The 17,622-nt window shown below is 31.9% G+C and overlaps 2 pseudogenes; both read left to right on the plus strand.

Annotated features, from left to right (window-relative positions):
- Window positions 1–1,459: 1,459 nt before the first annotated feature.
- LOC150033225 (uncharacterized) lies at window positions 1,460–2,154 on the plus strand (annotated as a pseudogene).
- Window positions 2,155–5,056: 2,902 nt separating this feature from the next.
- LOC120089003 (secreted RxLR effector protein 161 pseudogene) lies at window positions 5,057–6,177 on the plus strand (annotated as a pseudogene).
- The last annotated feature ends 11,445 nt before the right edge of the window (window positions 6,178–17,622 follow it).

A 17,622-nucleotide genomic window follows, 5' to 3' on the forward strand; every position in this document is an offset into this window, starting at 1 on the left:
TAAACGACACATATCTTCAAGGCAACACAGGTACAATAAAAATATCATATCTCAAGATTCATTTGTTGACATCTGGTATTTTAGTTATCAAACTCAAAACAAAAAGATCATCATAATACTTTCGAAATCAGGAGTGAGGTCGTACCCTAACTTGTAAAGGATCACATGGAAGGAAGAGAGGGTCCCAGAGGCTAGGTCGACTGGTCGGAGGTGAGAATAATTTTGGTCCTTTTGGAGCCATTTGTAACGTAATAAAGCAGTTTTGGCATTGGGCGTGAAGTATAATGTGGACCCCACATTACTTTCGTTCATCATACGATTAGATCACAGCCGTCCATCTCTTCATTCCCTCATCCCCAACGTGGTGGGCCCCTTTTTCATTCATTGCTCATGCTCTCTATCTCTCACTCTCCTTCTCTTTTTACCAATTGTTGATTAATTATTATTATTATTTTATTATTTAAAGTTTGGTTAAATAATTGTTTTTTTTTTTTTTTTCCTTTTTGGGTCTGTTGGTTATTAAATTTTTATGCACACATGAAAGGCTTTTTTATCATATTTTCATTGAAGCAATTCTCCCTTTATAAGCTTAGACGTCACATTCACTATAAGAATGTCATAATTCTCATGCATAAACATAGTATGAGATTGCCAAGTTTTTAGTTCACCTCATTTTTAAATTGTACGCTTTAAAATGTTGGATGAATCGAAGACTTGTTATATATATAATTGAAAGTTTGTTGACTTGTTAAAATTTTAGAATGTTAGCTAGACAACATGTGAGGGATAAAAATTATGCTCTAAGCCCTAAGGACCTATTTGGATTGACTATAAAAAAATGTTTTTTTTCAAAAGATTCATTTTTATTTAAATATTTTTGATAAAATCTAGTTAAAACACATTTCAAAAGTTATTTTTTAGTGGTTATCATATACTTCAATTTTTTTTCCAAATCGGCTTACTGTCAAATTTAAACACTTAAAAAAGTTAACCCAAACGCACCTTAAATGTCTTAACTCATAAGTGTTAGAGAAAGCCGTGTCAGCAGCTCAGTCAACAGTACACATACACAAAAGGCACCTCCAAGTCAGCTGCACTATTGGCAAATCACCTCCCTTCTAGAAGAGTAATTGGTTAGAAAGAATATTTACATTCAACCATTCAAAAGTATACACTTGTATTTAAAATATTCCATTCATTTCTTTATTCTTTTTCTCCAACGGCTATTTAAAGTCTTGTATCGTTTTTACCAAATACACAGCAAATATATAGAGGAAAAATTCATTCCAGAATCTTCTCTCTCCCTTCTGTTTTCTTACTTGGTATCAGAGCCATTAACGGCCAACGCCTTTTCCACCGGTCCATCTTCTTCATCCACCACTACCTTCAACAACCCACCATTAAACCAACTGCTAAATCAAATCACTACAATCAAACTCGATCGGAGCAATTACATGCTATGGAAAACTCTTGCACTACCAATTTTGAGAAGCTACAAGCTGAAAGGCCATCTCACAGGTGAAAAAATCATGTCCTTCAAAGTTCATCTTTGCAACAACTGAAGAATCAGGTCTCTTTCAAGGTGGAGACACTACCGAAAGCACCAATGAAGCTTCATTGAGCTCCGCACGCTCCAGAACGATCAACCCTCTGTTTGAACAATGGGTCACAATAGACCTTCTGCTCCTCAGATGGCTGTACAACTCGATGACCCCTGAAGTGGCTCTGCAATTGTTAGGCTTCAACAATGCAAAGGACCTATGGGAAGCCACTCAAGACCTTTTCGGTGTGCAGTCGAGAGCAGAGGAGGACTTCCTCCATCATATTTTCCAGACAACAAAGAGAGGTAACTCCAAAATGGAGGATTATTTATATACTATGAAAACTAATGCCAACAACTTAGGACAGGCTGGCAGCCCTGTACCTAAACGATCTTTGATTTCTCAGGTCCTTCTCGATTTGGAAGAAGTCTACAACCTGGTGATTGCAGTCATACAAGGAAAACCAGACATCTCATGGCTGGATATGCAATCCAAGCTCCTTATCTTTGAAAAACATCTGGAACACCAAAACGCTTAAAGGAATCTAGGCAACATTGTACCTACTGTGAACGTAGCCCAAAGTCGGAATCCCAATATGATGCTAGACAAATGAACAACTACCACTAGCCAAACTCTCGACCTCAATTTAATCAGCAACGAGGAGGAGGTAATGGTAACTCTAACTCCGGCCGAGGTCGAGGACGAGGTTGTGGACGTGGAAACAAACCCACATGCCAAGTCTGTGGTAAATATGGTCACTCAGCCTTTGTCTTCTTTAATCGGTTTAACAAGGAATTCGTTGGAAATTTTGGGCAAAACAGAGATGGACAGAACACAAACTCTGGAAACAATATCGGACCCAATCCCACTACCTTTGTAGTAGCTCAGAACTTTAACCCCTTTGCTGGACCTGAGATCGTTGTGGATCCAAATTGGTATGTGGATAGTGGAGCCACAAATCATGTTACAGCTGACTATGCAAATCTAAACAACCCGGGTGAATACTCAGGTAATGAGAATGTCATTGTTGGAAATGGTAATAAACTACAAATCTCTTATTTTGGTAATACCTCTTTGTCTGATGGAAACAACACCGTTCTACTTGAAAATATGCTGTGTGTGCCTGAAATTACAAAAAATTTGGTGAGTGTGTCTAAGTTAGCTCAAGATAACAACATTTATTTTGAGTTTCATGATGTTCATTGCTTTGCTAAGGACAAGCGTACATGTCGAACTCTTTTGAAAGGAAATCTTAAAGATGGGCTATATCATCTGGATCGGGTGGCTGTAAAGATGAATGAGGAGTTGAAGCATCGTTATCCTGAACAGAGAAGGCTTATGGACAAAAATAAGAACACCTCTGCATTATTTTTGTCTGGAAAAATAAAAAATATTAATGTAACAGTATCTAAAGCCATCTGGCATAGACGTTTAGGACATCTTTCGCAAAAAGTTTTGAATTCTATTATTAGTGATTGTAATTTGCCAATTAAACGTAATGAAGAGTCTCTATTTTGTGAATCATGTCCAATGGGTAAAGCTCATAATCTGCCGTTTACTAAGTCTGAAAGCCACGCAACAACCATTTGATTTGATTCACTCTAATTTATGGGGACCAACCCCGGTTGTTTCATCAGATGGCTACAAATATTACATCTTATTTATTAATGATCATAACAGATATACCTGGATCTATCCATTAAGACAAAAGAGTGGTGCATTTGAAGTTTTTCAACATTTTCTTGTATATGTTCAGAATCAGTTTAACAAAATAGTTAAAGTGCTTCAGTCTGATAACAGAGGGGAGTATGCTAAAATCCATCAGTTATGCAACTTAAAGCCCAGACTATCGTGCCCCTACACCTCTGCTCAAAACGGTTGAGCAGAAAGAAAACACAGACATGTAGTAGAAACCGGTCTCACACTACTACCCCAAGTCAGTTTGCCATTGAGTTTTTGGTGGGATGCCTTCCTCACAGCCACGATACTCATAAATGGATTATCAACAGAGGTACTACAAAGTAAATCCCCTGCCCCTGTTCTCTTTAAAAAAAAACTAAATTTTTCAGAGCTCAAAGTCTTTGGCTGCGCCTGCTTCCCATATCTCCGCCCCTTTCAACACAACAAGTTTAATTTTCACTTAGAAAAATGTGTGTATCAGGGTCCTAGTCAACTGTACAAAGGTTTCAAATGCCTAACCAATGTTGGCCATGTCATTATCTCTCGACATGTCACCTTTAATGAAGATGAGTTTCCCTTCACCCAATTATCTCAAGAAAATCCAAAGCACCAGCATATTCCCTCACCCAACCTCACCCTGCCTATCCCTCCACTCTTCACCACCTCAAACACTCCAAATCCTTGCCCACAGAACAACCTCATACCTGATCGTTTACCTCAACCCCATTGCTCACCAACTTCATATCTACACGATAGCTCACCTAATGCCCATTGCTTATCAAATTCACTACCCAATCGCTTACCTACTGCCCATCTCTCACCCTCACTTAATTGTCTACCTGATCGTATACCAACTTCTTCCTTACACGATCGTTCACCTCATACCGATCGCTTACCTACTGTCCATCGCCTACCCTCACTTGATCGTCTACCCAATCGTCTACCAAATTCATCCCTAAACGATTATTCACCTAATGCTTGTCGTTCTTCTACACTCGGTCGTCTACACGATCATATACCCATATCAACCCCATCTAATCGTTTACCTATCCATTCATCACCCGATCATCCACTAAACTCATTTCTAAACGATCGCTCACCTAATACCTGTCGTCTACCTACACCCGATCGTTTACACGATCGTATACCTATATCAACTCCATTTGATCATTTACTTATCCCTTCCTCCTCCGCTCGTCTACCAAACTCATCTCAAAACGATCGCTCACCTAATGCCTGTCGTTTACCTACACCTGATCGCTTACACGATCGTATACCAATATCAACACCATTCGATAGTGTACCTATGGTCTCTTCCATTCGACCTCTTCAACTCGACAGTCCAAATCCTCCTTTAGCCAAACCTCTCACCCTACCCACTCATCCCACGATAACTCGAGGGAAAGCTGGTATCTTTAAACCAAAAATTCTCACTACTTTTTCCCCTATTGACTGGTTTGTAACCGAACCCACTCAAATTCAAGACGCCATAACGTCTCCTTCTTGGAAGCAAGTCATGAACGCCGAATATGCTACTCTAATGCGGAATCATACTTGGCATCTTATACCTCCCAGAGATGAATATTGTGGGACACAAATGGGTATTCAGAATCAAGCGAAACTCTGACGGCTCAGTACAACACTACAAAGCAAGGCTTGTAGCAAAAGGATTTCACCAGAGCCCGGACATCGATTTCTTTGAGACCTTCAGTCCGATTGTCAAGCCTTTGACGATTCGAGTTATTCTCAGTATTTCTGCCTCTCATGAGTGGAGTCTTTGACAACTTGACTTTGATAATGTCTTTCTGAATGGAACTCTAGAAGAAAACGTGTCCATGACACAACCCTCTGGGTATGTAAATTCGTCCCGTCCATACCATGTATAGATGTACTAAAACAGGCCCCAAGGGCCTGGAATGTAGGTTTAACAAAAGAACTTCTTCGATAGGGATTCATAAACTCCAGGTCAGATCCTTCCTTGTTCATTTATAACAAACATTCCTATGTTATTTTTCTCCTGGTGTATGTTGATGATGTAATCATTACTGGCAATGACCCCTCAACAATCAATCATCTTATTCGATCGCTCGACAACTCATTTGTTCTAAAATATTTGGGACAACTCACATACTTTCTTGGTCTTCAAGTACACTATCTTGATTCGGGTCTCATCATCAATCAAGCAAAATATGTGGATGATCTTCTACAATGATTACAACTCACAAATCTAAAACCTACTCCATTCCCCAGTGTGCTTGGCAAACACCTATCCATTGCTGATGGTACTCCTCTCGATGATCCCTTTATCTACAGAAGCACAATTGGTGCACTGCAATACCTTACCACAACAAGACCTGATATTGCATACATCGTCAATCACTTAAGCAAATTTCTTCAAAGACCAATTGATATTCACTGGCAGGCTGTCAAACGTATCCTTCGGTACATCAGCGCCACTAAACACTTTGGTTTGTTATTCCAACCTAGCTCCGACCTATCAATCTTTGCATACTCTGATGCAGATTGGGATTCCAACATCGATGACCAAAAATCAATTGCAGCATACTGTGTATTCATTGGAAACAATCTCGTGTCTTGGTCATCCAAAAAGCAAATGGTTGTTGCTCAATCGAGTACTGAATCTGAATACTGGGTCTTAGCATACACTGCCTCTGAAGTTATCTGGCTTAATCAACTGATGTCGGAACTTGGAATGTTGTCCTCTATAAAGCCCATCATCTGGTGTGATAACTTAAGCACCGCTACGATTGCCACCAATCATGTGTTTCATGCCAGAACTAAACACATTGAGATTAACACTCATTTTGTAAGAGATCATGTTCTTTGGGGAGCCTTGGAAGTTCGGTACGTTCCTTTGGCCAGTCACTTGCCGACTGCCTCACAAAATCGCTCACACACTCTCACTTCCAGTCTCTTCGTTTCAAACTCGGCGTAATTGATGTACCCTCTCGTTTGAGGGGGGATGTTAGAGAAAGTTGTGTCATCAGCTCAGTCAGCAGTACACACATACAAAGGGCACTTCCAAGTCAGCTGCACCATTGCCAAATCACCTCTCTTGTAGAAGAGTAATTGGCTAGAAAGAATATTTACATTCAACCAATCAAAAGTGTACACTTGTATTTAAAATATTCCATTCATTTATTTTTTCTTTTTCTCCAACGGCTATTTAAAGCCTTGTATCGTTTTTACCAAATACACAACAAATATACAGAGGAAAAATTCATTCCAACATCTTCTCTCTCCCTTCTGTTTTCTTACTATAAGCCGTTGGGTTATGCTTAGTTCACTCATGATTTACCATAATTTCATTGTTATTATCTATGCTAATATTTACTTAATTAATTATTCATCTGCCAACCGTTAAGAGAGAAAAAAAATTCGAATATTTTAATTTCGCATGTTATTGAATTAAAAAATACTTTTGATTCCTAATTTTTTATGAATTTAATAATTTTTAGTACTTAAACTTTAATTTAATTTGTAATAATTTAATAATAAACTTTAGTCCATAATAATTTAGTATTTTGTAATTATAAAAAATTAATTTAATTCAAATTTAATTCATGCCATGAAAAGTTCCATCGGAATCAAGAATAAAATGATTTTGTTATTTAATTACTTTTTTTTTTTGTAGTTTTATAAATGCAAATTGGATACCTTATTAATCTATATGTAATATAACTTATTACATCTTAACAATACTTTATCGACTAAATTAAATTACTTCAAATTTCAAACTACAACGACTAAGTTATTTCATATATACCAGAGTTAAGAGACAACATTGTTACAAAATTAAAGTACAAAGTCTAAAGGTATATAAAAGAAAAAAAAGTAGAAAGACTAAACCAATTCCAAACACATGACCTCATTTGATAACCATTTGATATTTTGAAAATTAAGCCTACAAATACTATTTGATCCATAACTTTCTTTGTTTTACAATTCACTTTTTTCTCCTAATATTTTTAAAAATCAAATTAAGTTTTGGAAATTAAAAAAATAGTTTTAAAAAACTTACGTTATTTTTAGAATTTAAATCAGAATTGGAGTGTTTTTATAAAAAGAATTAAGATCATGATTGAAAAACGAAACAAGCTAAAAGTAGTGTCATAACAATTGAAGTTAGGCCCTTAGCTATTAATATTCTTTCAAAGTACGCCTTTGTCTAATATGTATTTCAGGTAAGGTTTTTGGCTGGAATAGCTAAAATACAATCGTATATATAAAATAAAAATTAAAAGGATAAAATAGTAAATCCCTTAGCTCTGTGCAATTTTCAAAGTTTGTTGCTATATTTGCTTCACTAGACACGTGTGTTGTCTTTTTTTGGGTTAAATATATCATATGGTCTCTCTTCTTAATGTACATAATAAGAATTTGTATTCTTTATATCTTGGTAGAACAATTATTAAGTTTGATCATAACTAGATAAGATATATGTCGTCATTGACCAATAGATCAAAGGTTTGAATCTCACATTCTAATGCCATTGATAAAAAAAATGTTGTTAACCAAAAATTGATGTTCAATAGGTTATTTTGTTTTAGGATAAGATATCATTTTGGTCATTGTATTTTGAGTTTCCTTCCTTTTTATAGTTCATATACTTTCATATGTTCAATTTTAGTATACACTTTTAATAAATGATCGATTTTATTTTTCATCATCAAAATTGGTTTAATAATATTAATAATATAATTTTCATGTAGGAAAAAACATTAGGTGAATATATTTTCAAATTTTATAAAAGGAAAGCTAATAGAGAGAATTTTTTATATATTGATGCACACACCTCATCATGTAGTGCAGGAAAAGTTCGAAGTCATCTACACCAAAATGACTTGCACTTAAAATCATATTGGTGTGGTGTTGTGTCATGCACACTTGGATGCCTAAGTTAACAAATAAAGTATTTTGTTATGTAGGACAAATCATGATTGTGTTCCATACATAAGTGAATAGTGGCATTTGACTATTTTTATGGTTCCCATTTGACATTCCCTTGTAGAACTGGCAGTAGTGCCAGAGTGTTAACAAGGGAATGCTAAGAGAAGCAAGTATGTTAATGTCACTATGTTAGGTGGCTCAAGTTACCAATTACTCTTTTCGTATAACGAAGATGGAGTTCGATATGCTCGTTCCAACGTTCAAGGTCCATATTTCCTCTTTCAGGCATGCAGGCTTCGATGGTCTCCTTGACCAGATCTTTTCCAAGGTTGAGTCATAACAAAAATCCAACAATATACTAAAGTAGAATAGATTCCCAAACATACATTTTATTATTTAATCAATAAACTTAAGATTTATTGAAAGTATATAAATTAAATTTGGATAATTGAAAGTACATAGACTAAACTAGGATGAAACCTAAAGTAAATGATGCTGAAGTTGATGCCCTAAATCTCGTAGAGTCCTATAATTTGTAAACATTATATGAATAAACTTTTATGTGATTAATAATATATGATATTTTATTTATTTTGTCTATAAAATATGTGATATTTTAGTTGCATTAACCACAAACCAATAAACTAACATCCAAGGTTATCATTGTAACTTAAGCATGTATGTGGAGATATACAGATGAATCATGTTTAAGTGATAACCTAAATGGTTTGTGGTATATAGATAAGACTGAGTACCTTATCATGGTGACACTACGAGTATGGTTCGCTTTGTAGGTGTTACGATTGTTGTAAAGTACTACAAATGATCTAATCCTAATCATTCATGTATTAAACATGTGAGTGGAGATACTCTATATAAAAGAGTTTGTATAAGATCGGACCACGAAATTTTTGGTCTCATTATATAACACTGTTCATAATATAGACTTACATTTCACTAGGATGACCATAGGTAATGTGACCTGAATCCTGAGTAAGTTGTGAACTTTTATCTATGAGGGTGGTCCTTTGATTTGTATGGGTGAGAGTGGCCAGATCACCAACTCAACAAGTCTACCATTTTGGAGATTCGTCTGATTGGGGAGCTGGGAACACAGCTACACAATATGAAATTAACTCTTTCTCCGAAGTAGGGGTAAGCAGATAAATTGCTCCTTTAAGGGCCGATTCCAAATCTTGAACAATGTGGCGCCATATCTCTCTTGGCCCAAGAGGGGTTTAGTCATAGTGGGACTATGATTTATTGTTCATTAGAGGAATCAGTGGTACTTAAGGAGTTGGATGTAACTATAGGGGCAAAATAGTAATTTTGTCCAACTGTACTTACGAGCAATTTGCGAAGAGTTATTGTATTATTGATTGGTTATATCCAATGGACACATAAATATATCTGTAGTGCGAAGAGTGCAGCTGTCGGTCTTTAATGAAGTGTCCGACAGTTAACGGATGGTGGATAATGTAATTAAAGAGTTTAATTAATTATTCATATACCGTTGGAGCTTCAAACTACAGGTTCATAAGGTCCTCTTGATAGCTCAAAAGAATTTAGTTGAAAATCAGTTTTTGGGCTAATTTGAATTGTTCAAATTAATAAAAAGGGATTTAATTATAAATATGATATAATTAAATCGTTTCTATTATATATAATACAATTGTCATAATATATTTGATACATTATGGTTTAATGAGAGGAAATAAATATTTGAATGAAATTCAAATATATTTTCTATGAATGTGATTCATAGTTACTAAATTTAATATAAATATGATTTATATTAAATGCCATAAAATAGAGTAAAGAAACTATAGTTTATATTGTATGTGATACAATATTAAAACTATAGGTTATATGTTATATTTGATAACATATAATTTAATATAAATATAATATGATAAGTTAGTTATCATATTTATTTATATTATTTTATTATTTTGAATAATAACTTCCCTCTTTTCTCTCCAACCACTCTTCTTCCTCTACGGTTAATAATTTTGAGATTGCTAAACGATTGAGAGTTACGAAAAAGTTCTGTGTGTTCCTCAATTTTCTTCCTCCTCCATCCAAATTCTCCCTTCAGAGTCCACCACTCCTGGGTTCTCACCCTGAGAATACCAAAAGTTCTTTGTGGTAGTGACCTCCTTGTTTGGTATGAAAAAATCTTAAAGGTCTTCAATATCTTCAGGAGGTTGCTGTGTTCGTGACTGTTCGAGGGAGTTACATGAAGAAAAGTTCTTCAAGGGTAATGTATCTTGAACCCTTTATTTCTTGTAAAAGCATGTTGTAGTTTAACTTTAAATGCATATCTACGGTAGGTTTACTGTAAATCATGTTTTCAATAATTAATAGAATTTAGACGATCTGTTTCCGCTTAAAGATCTCTTCAATATGAGTTCTTTCGAATGATTAAAATGGTATTTATTTTTATTAAACATATTTGAACACAACATACCTACTTGGATGCCATCCAATAAATAAAATCCAAATTGTCCATCAACAATATATATATATATTTTAAGTTACGAGATGTCCAAATGCAATGGTCTATTTTGTCTATGTATATTAATTAAAACAATAATTTGATTACATTTCATCTTTATATTAATAGATTTTTAACACATTTTTTTTTAATGAAATGACTACGTGATAAATTCTAATACTTTTAAGGAAAAATGAAAATCTTAAAAAAAAAAAAAATTAAAGACAAAATTAAAATAGATAATTATTTTAAATGATAAAATTGATGAAAATATTTTCAAATATAGCAAAATGTCACCGTCTCTTAGTGATAGACTACGATAGACATTTATCATTGACACTGATAAATGTCGATAGATTACGATAAATGTTTATCGCAGTTTATTATTGATAGACAATAATATTTTATTATATTTGTAAATGAATTAACTAATTTTTCTTTATTTAAAAACAATCCAATTAAAAATGACTTTAGAAACAAAAAGGAGAACTTAGTGTCCTCTTCTTCGATCATTCTTTGAATTTTTTCAATTAGTTTGATTTTTATTGCAAGTCTTCAACTTGATCAATTTATTATATTTCATATAATTAACGCACATTCAAAATTAATATTTGTGATGTATTAAATACAATGATTAGTACCTTAATTAATAAAGCAAAGAAGAAAAGTAGAAGAAGAAAGCATGTGCATCACGTGCATTAAAGTACTATACTACCACTGGTCAATGAGCAAAAGAAATACTTTAAATGACACAAATAATTCATTTACCACATCTATTATTAGCCAACTCAAACAAAAGAGATATATCAAACCTATAAATGTTAGGGAAAATCGCAAAAATACCATTAAAATATGGTAATAGTTGCAAATTATACCCTCAAACTTTTAATGGTAAAATTCTTGAACCTTTAAACTTATATAAGTATTAAATTTATTGGACCTTCAAGCTTACGTACCTATAGAAATTATAATAATTGTATAAATTTAAGGATTCAATTTTTATGTTTTGGGAGTCTAATTTCTACAATTATTGTAAGTTTGAGGGTCCAATTTTAACACATGTACAAGTTTGAAGGCCAATTTTTTAAAGTTGAAAATTTAAGGATGTAATTATTGCAACTACCACCGTACTTCGTAGATTGTTTTTTTTTTAAAAAAATCACTTTTCCTAAATATTAAAAATGTACCATATGATAAATTTTGGCATTCAAGTTTCCAATCAAAGTATTATATTCTAACCAAAGTTGTGCTGGCAGAAAAATAATAATTTTTTATTAACAAATAATTAATATAATTACACAAATTTGCTAAGATTCTCATGTTTTTAGGAGTAATTGCAAATATAGTAATTTGACACAAAGTATTAGTACATATAGCACAATCTAATTCAACATGTGTAAAATGAATGACAATCTAAACATAGATTTGAAGTATATATTTTTGATCAAGAGGTAAATGTTCGAATCTTTCAAGTTCTGTTGTCGGTTAAAACCCAACCACAAACAAAGATAGAGTAAAAAAAAAAGGCATAAATTTTCATAAAATGTGGATTTTTGTTTGTGGCTTTGGTTGTAGTTAACTTTTGTTATTGAAGTATAAATTGAATCTTTAAGAATATGAATTATCATGAAATGATACAACTATTTATAGACCCTTTTATAGCATGTTCACGACAAGTTTGTGTTAAAAAATGTTTTTTTACGTTTTTTTTTTTAAATTTTAAATTTTAAATTTTAAAGTGTGTTTAACATAGCGAAGATAATAAAAAGTGATTAAAAAACATTTAACAATTAAAAAAAAAAACCTTTTTGATCACTAGATTTTGGATGCAATTTCTATTTGGTCCCTAGGTTTAAATATTACATATTAGTTCTTAAGTTTCAAAATGTTATAATTTTACCTTTGTGATTTGAGTTTTGTTCTAATTTGATCTCTAGATTTCAAGACTTTACATTTTTAACTTCAATTTTTCATTAAATATTCACTTTCAGTCATTGACGTCAATTTCTATTAATTAATTAAAAATAACCATGCAATGAGATTTTGAATTTAATTTTAAAGTGATAAAAAATAGTGTTTTAATTAATTATAATTCTTTTAATTATTTTAATTCATTAATTAGATGAAAAATGAGTATTTAGTGAATAATCGAGATTAAATGTAAATCTTGAAAAAGAGGGACCAAATTAAAGCAAAACTCAAATGTCAAAGGTAAAATTGTAACATTTTGAAACTTAAGAACTAAATTGAAACCAAATTCAAAACTTAAAGACTAAATGTATAATATTTTAAAACCTAAAGATTAAATAAAAATTAGACCCAAAATCTAGAGCCAAAAACCTATTTTTTCCCCATATACTTGAGAGATGAATCATGTATATAAAAAAGAAGAGACTTTAAGCGTAAAAAATAAACACATATCTAGAATTTTCTTTTAAGTATAATATAGTGCAACTAAACAAAAAATTCATTTAAAATAATTTTGAAGAGGTGTTATATATCACAAATTTTTTTTTGATTATTTATTTTGATTATTATTATTATTATTTTACATAATTTAGAATTAGCATTATTGAGGGGGGATTTGGTATAGAATTTATAGGCACTATAACCACTAAAAACTTTTTTGACCGTTGTGACTATAAAGGAAATAAAATGGAATTATTGAATCCAATGAGGATGAGGATATGATGAAATGTTATAGTAATGTAATGTGGGCTAATAATATTAATGCATATGACAAATATTAATTGTTGTAGCATTGCACCATAATCCATGCAACATTATAATTTCACTCATTATTGTAAATCTCAATAATGTCATAATCTTATTAAATGGTGTTCTTTCAAATTCAATTCCAACCCTTACATATTAACTTTCTTGAGTTCCTTAATTTAGAGGTAGAGAATTTGTAAATATTTTTATTTAGTTCAATAACATGAAGGTAGTTGTGCTTATAGATTAACTTGACATTAGTAAATCAAGGTTGATTAGTATATTAGAAATTTCTATCCATCTTTTTATTAATCCAAAATTTAGAATCTTCTTGAGTTCTTTGTTTTGTTTGTTTTTGAGATTCAAGAAATTTCTTGTTGTTATAGATAAAAATATGGCTAAGTGTCTGGCTTTACTACGATGATCTGTTGGATCATTCCAAGAGAATGGAGTTATCTAATTAAGTATGAGGTCGATCCATAGGGTCAACTATAATGGTCAAAAAGATCAACTCCGCAAGTTGGATTGAAAGAACAATCAACACCATAAAGTTCGATGACGATGATGGACAAATTATATCCAATTGTTCGTGGCAAACTACATGTATGTGGATCCATTAATGAGATTTTAGTAAGAGCTAAATTAAGGTAGTAATAATCTAATAAATTATTTGAGAGATTAATTAGCCAAGTGACCGTTACGAAATCAATTTTTTATATAATCAAAAGGGTTCAAGACATTTGAGGGTACTCTCTAACTCTTTCTCTAAATGATTACTAAGTTAATGTTGGAGTGTTGGTGGCCAAATATCATATTGGTGCAAGTTTTTTTTTATTGCATAGGCAAATCACTCAATTTCTCTCGAAAATTACAAATTCACCATTGGTACCAATTTTTAATATCAACCATTATTTATTCTTATAATATTTGTTTGGTCGTATTATTTCAAAAGTGTTTTAGTATGAACACTATGCCAGTTGAGCTACGTTTATCTTGACAAAAATATTTGATTTCTTTCCGAATATACTTTAAAAGTAAATTTCGAGGAAGTATTTTTATAATTAATATTTATCAGCAGTGGTTGCAAATGTTCGACTTGACAAAATCCAGTTATTTTTTTTTTTTAAAAAAATTTAAAGATAAAAATTCTCTGCTTAAATGCTACCTTAGTCGCTTTTTAAAAATAACTAGTAGCTTAAGAAGGTCGCATCTAAAAAAAATTCAAACTTAAATATTTAAAAACAAGTCTAAAAGTACATATTTTAATGAACAAAAATTTATAGTACAAAAATTAAAATTCCGTTAGGTAACTATTTAGGCCCCGTTTTATAACTATTTTGTTTTTTTTTTTAAAATTAAGTCAATGGACACTATTTCTATCACCAAATTTCTTAATTTATTATCTATTTTTTACCAATAATTTAAAAAATCAAGTCAAATTTTAAAAATTAAAGAATAATTTTTCAAAAGTGTTTTTGTTTTTGAAATTTAGCTAAGAATTTAACAATTGTACTTAAGAAAGATGCAAATTAGTGTAAGAAATGAGGAAAAATATGCTTAATTTTCGAAAATAAAAAATAAAAGAACAAAACGGTTACCAAATGGAGCTTTGGTTTTTTATTTTTGTTTTTTAAAATTAAGCCTATAGACATCACTTTCACTTTCAAATTTCTTATTTGTTATCTATTTTTTTACCAATGGTTAAAAAAAACAAGCTAAATTTTAAAAACTATAAAAAGTAACTTTTAAAAACTTGTTTTGTTTTTAGAACTCGGCTAGAAATTCAACCGTTGTAATTTAAATAGACTTAATTTTCAAAAACCAAAGTTAAAAGATGAAATGTGTACCAAAAATGTCTAAAATACTTTAAAACTATGGAAATTAAAATGAATAAAAATACAAAAAGTTGAGGATTAAAATAGTATTTAAACCAACAACTTTTTTAATATTTACTTTTGTAAAATGGAAAAATCAAGCTTATTCGAAGGACAATTTTAGGGCCAATATGAAGCCACTAGACCCATTTCTGTGGTTGAAATGGGCCAGAGGCCTTTAGAAAGTCCGAAAGGTTTCTGTCCTAGAAATTTAATTGGATTTTTTTTTAATAAAAAAAATTGAATATGTAAGCACGATTTAGGTTTCATTTAAAAAATATTAAAACCGAAAAATAATAAGATTTTTGGCAAGTCAAGTGTAGATCACCTTTAGGATATTTTTCGAATTCCTATTTTGCCCTTAACAGGGTCGTTGATTTTATGTTTTGTGTTCTTATAAATACACTGTAATTGTTGAAGTTGAAGAAGAATGTAGTTATGGATACACTGAGTTATCGAATTTAAAATGTATTCAATAAAAAAAAACTAAACAAATGAAACTCTAGATTGTAAAACCGAGTTACTAGATTTTCATTTAAACAAATAATTCTATTTTTTCCCCAAATATCGGTTCAGTATCTCTTTTCTCTATATATTTGATTTTCTCTAACTACGGTTAGATTTCTTTGATTATTTATTACGATATTCAATTTTATCTAAATCTTTTTTCATTTGTTTATACATGTTTCTATTTTCATCTTTTTTCTATTCAATCGTTTACCTTCTTATCACGTTTTATTCATTTTTTTCCCTTTGTTTATTCATATAGTTATTAGATTCAATTTTATTTTTTTCATCTAATGTTTTTAGTTTATTTATTATTTCATTTTATCTCATATTATATTATTATATTATTATATAATTGTTAACGTTCTGAAAACATTTTTTGTTATTTACAGTATAACTTGATCCTCGAACCTCAAACGGAACTTGAACACCACTACAAGAGTTACCTTGGTATTCTCGGTGTGAGAATCTAGGAGTCATAGGTTCTATGTGACTTTGGATAGAGGAACTAAGGAGGTAGACGATCGAGCAAGTGGGAGATGGATGAAGTCTATCGTGTAGACTAGATACTCAATCGTTTAGTAAGAAGAAGTCTATCGTATAGACTTTGCTACTCGACCGTGTAGCAATAAGTAAACGAGTAACTATCATATAGTAAACTCGAAACTTGATCATGTAGTTTCTCTATGCTATCGTTTAGTAAAACGCTTTTACTGGATAGTCTTTCTGTGAGATCAATCTGAAAAAAAAAATCAACCTAATTTTTGGAAAAACAAATTCCTTTTATCTCACAGTTACCATAACTGTTTTAAAAACCTCCCACTCACTTCAGTTTCTAAAGAAAAAGGATAATTATCATATAATTAATATATTATAGATAATTATGACAACCAATTTATCATATTATATTTATAACCTATAGGTTTAATATTTCATCATATGAAATATATAAATCATAGTTCTTTTTCTATGTTATGATATTTAATATAGATCATATTTATATTAATTCCTCCAATTAATGTATCTAATACATCAATCAATTATATAACATATAATTGAATTAATTTAATTATACCACATATAATTAAATATCCTTTTGTTAATTTGGACACTTCAAACTAACCCAAAATCTGATTCTCAACTTGAACCCATTGAGCTACCAAGGGGACCTTATGAACCTGTAGCTTGAAGCTCCAACGGTATGTGAATAACTGACTAAAATCTTTAATTATGAGATCCACCATCCATTAACTATTGACCACTCCACTAAAGACCGACAACTGCACTCTTCGCACTACATATATATCTCTGTGTCCATTGGATATAACCAATCAACAGTGCGATGACCCTTCACAAATCGCTCGTAAGTATAGTTAGGCCAATTTACCGTTTTGCCCCTGTAGTTATATCTAACTCCTTAAGTACCACTGATTCCTCTAATGAACAATAAGTCATAGTCCTATGACCGAGTCCTCTCTTCCCAAGAGAGGGTGTGGCCACTATGTTCAAGACTCGGAATTAGCCCTTAAGGAACCAGTTTATTTACTTACCCCTACTTCGTGGAAGGAGTGAATTCCGTCTTATGTAGTTGAGTTCCCAGCTCCCCAATCAGACGAATCCTCAAAATGGTAGGCTTCTTGATTTAACAATCTGGCCACTCTCACCCATACAAATAAAAGGACCGCCCTCATGAGCAGGAGTTCCTAACTCACTCAGGATTAAGGTTATGTCACCTATGATCATCCTCTTGAAATGTAAGTCTCAATTATCAACGGCGTTATATAAAAAGACTAATCATTTCGTAGTCCGATCTTATACAAACTCTTTGTATAGGATACCCCCGCTCGCATGTCTCCACATGAATGGTCAGGATCAGACCATTTGTAGCATTTTACAA

Source organism: Benincasa hispida, chromosome 10 (assembly GCF_027475165.1).
Source record: "Benincasa hispida cultivar pf3 chromosome 10, pf3_genome.v1.1, whole genome shotgun sequence".
Lineage (NCBI taxonomy): Eukaryota > Viridiplantae > Streptophyta > Magnoliopsida > Cucurbitales > Cucurbitaceae > Benincasa > Benincasa hispida.